Raw genomic sequence first — 3,146 nt, 5'->3', positions numbered from 1 at the left:
TCAAATTGAATTGTTTGGTTTTTGGGTGTTGAGTTGTGTGACTTCTTCATATATTTTGTATATTAACCCCATATATTTCATTTTCAAATATTCTTCCACTTAGTAGGTTGTCTTTTCAGTTTGTTGATAGTTACCTTTGTTGTGCAAAAGTTTTATAGTTTAACATAGTTCCAATTGTATGTATTTGCTTTTGTTGCTCTTGCTTGAGGAGACAGATCCAAGACAATATTGCTAAGATACTTTCTTTTAAGAGTTTTATGGTTTCAGATTTCATATTTAGGTGTTAAATTCATTTTGAATTTATTTTGTATATGGTATAATAAAGTGGTCCAATTCCATTCTTTTGTATGTAGTTGTCCAGTTTCCCCCCAATTGTTTATTGAACAGACTATCTTTTCCCCATTGTATGTATTTGCCTCTTTTGTCATATATAAATTAGACCATATAAATATGAATTTATTTTTGGGCTTTCAATTCTATTTCATTGATATATGTGTTTGTTTCTGTGGCAGTACTGTTTTAATTACCATAGTCTTGTAGGGTATGCACTCTGTTGGTTGCCTCTGTCTCCCTCTTGTGGCTGGGTAGTGACTTCTGTGAATGTTCTGGTGGGCAGGGCCAGGCCCTGGTGTGAATGGCTGTGTGACCTGGCTGTGACTGTCATAGGTGCACTGGCAGTTGGGGCTGGTACCCCTTGGGTGGGGGCCACTTTGATGGTGTACCAGTTTTGACTGGAGTGGCATGCTAGGAGACACTGTTGAGGAGTATCTGCTAGAATAGGCAGATTGGCCTGGGTGGGTCTGCAGGGGAACATCAGAGTGGGGTGGGGGTGAGCAGTTGCTAGCAAGGTAGATGGAGAGTACCAGAAATGGAGCCCATCGGTGCAGGACAAAATAGGTAGAAGGAAAGTAAGAAAAATGACACTCTCCTGCACTTCCAGTCCTGGAGAAAGTTCCTCTAGATCCCTGCCCCTCTAGTACAAGCCCTAAAATAAGTCAGTAAATTTCCATATATGGCCCTGGTGCTTTTCAGCCAGCTGCCTTTGTTCTGGGTCTCAGAGAAAGTGAGTTTATGCATCCACTCTGTAAGAGCAAAGTTTCAGTTTCCCTTAGTCCTCCAGCTTTCCTAGAGTTAAGCCAGACTGATTGTCCAAAACTAGACATTATGAGGGCTTGTCTTGGTGCAGGGCCCCAGGGTGTGGATGCCTGAGGTAGAGCTTAAGCCTCTAACTGCTCAAGAAGGACCTTCACATTTGTGCCATCCCTCTCATTTGTGGCTCACAGCACTGGGGATGTGGGTTCTGACCAGACTGCTTCTTTGCCCCTCCTACCTGTTTCAATGTGGCTTTTTCTTTATGACTTTTGGTTGAGCTGTTCTGCTAGTCTTTAGGTTGTTCTCAGAGAGAATTGTTCCATGTGTAGTTGTAGTTTTGGTGTGTCTATGGGAGAAGTGAGTGCAGGATTTTCTACTTCACCATCTTGGTTCAAAAAAATGTTTTTTTCAATTTGAAACAATGCCATTAATACTATAATATTGCATCTCCTCATTTATGCTTTATGAGAATTATGGTGGGTATGTAAATTGAAGACTGATTTTTGTATTTAATATATGTGTATTTATGCACATGTTAAATTTTAGTACATTTTGCTAAATTGTGTCTTAATGTTTTCATACATTAAGTTTGTCAGTTTTATAAGTGTAAAATATTGTCTCGCTTTAGTTTTAATTTTCAGTTTACTTCTTACTAGAGAGGCTTAACACATATTTAAAGTTATCATTTATCCAAATTTCTTTTTGTGTTATTTATTCATAGCTTAAGCCTGATTTGTCTGTTTTCCATTTGAGTTTTAGAATTGTTAGCATATATGTATGCTTATGTTGTTTGTCCTGATACCTATATATGTTTATGTATTTACATATATATTTCATATGTTGCAAACATCTTAACTCTATGATCCTCATGTCTTCTCTCTCGTAGTGTATAATAGAAAAGTAAGCTAATTTATCAATATTTCCTATTTGTGGTTTTTGCTGTTTGTACTTTAGCATTATCTTTCATGAGTCTAGAGCTTCTGTTTTTTTTTCTAAACATTTTAAACTCTTGCCTATATATTTTTCTGTTATACACCATTTATTGAATCACTATTCTTGTCTCACTGTTATTCAAAAGCACTGTGTTACATGATTTTTTCATATACTGCTAATTTGCTTCTGGGCTCTTTTCATGCATCAATACCACACTTAACTTATTAACAGAGATGTAATAAAAATCATGCTGTTAGGAATGTTCTCTCTCATTTCTTCTTTAGGAAAAAGGCTCTTGCACAAACACATGAATTTTATCATTTATTTTCTACGATATCTGAGTAAGTCTTTAGGTATTTGTGGCATTTAATTCAAGAGATAAGTCATATTTATTACACGCAAGTTTAAAATTATTCTTTTTGAAATGATCCTTTCAATCTATTTATCCAAAATATTTTTTAAAAAGGTTTTATATAGGCATCTTTGTTTCTCTTTTGGTTGGTTTTTCCAAGTATTCTCTATTCTTGTATTTAGCATTTGTCTTTTTATTGTGGAAGTTGAGATACAATATTATATTAGTTTTAGATGTAGAATACGATGATTCAACATTTATATACATTATAAAGTGATCGCCATGATAAATCCACTTACCAGTTGTCACTGTAGAAAATAGTTACAATGTTATTAACTATATTAGCTATGCTGTACATTGCAACCCCATGTCACCTTTCTTTTATAATAGTAAGTTTCTGCCTTTTAATTTCCTTTCCTTTTTTCGCCCATCCCCTTATCCCCCTCTGCTCTGGCAAATACCAGATTTTTTTCTATATCTATGTTTCTGTTTTATTTTGTTCTTTTGTTTTTAGATTTCACACTTAAGTGAAATTATACAATATTAGTCTTTCTCTGACTTATTTCACTTAACATAATACCCTCTAGGTCTACCATTTTGTCACAAATGAGATTTCTTTATTTTTCATTGCTGAGTAATATTTCATTGTACATAATTCATTCATCTATCAATAGATATTTGACCTGCCTCCATTTCTTGGTTATTGTAAATAATGCTGCAATAATTATAGGGGTGCATATATCTTTTCAACTTCATGTTTTTGCTTTCT

The sequence above is a fragment of the Felis catus genome, chromosome B1 (genome assembly GCF_018350175.1).
Source record: "Felis catus isolate Fca126 chromosome B1, F.catus_Fca126_mat1.0, whole genome shotgun sequence".
Taxonomy (NCBI): Eukaryota; Metazoa; Chordata; class Mammalia; order Carnivora; family Felidae; genus Felis; species Felis catus.
This window is presented reverse-complemented; position numbering follows the sequence as displayed.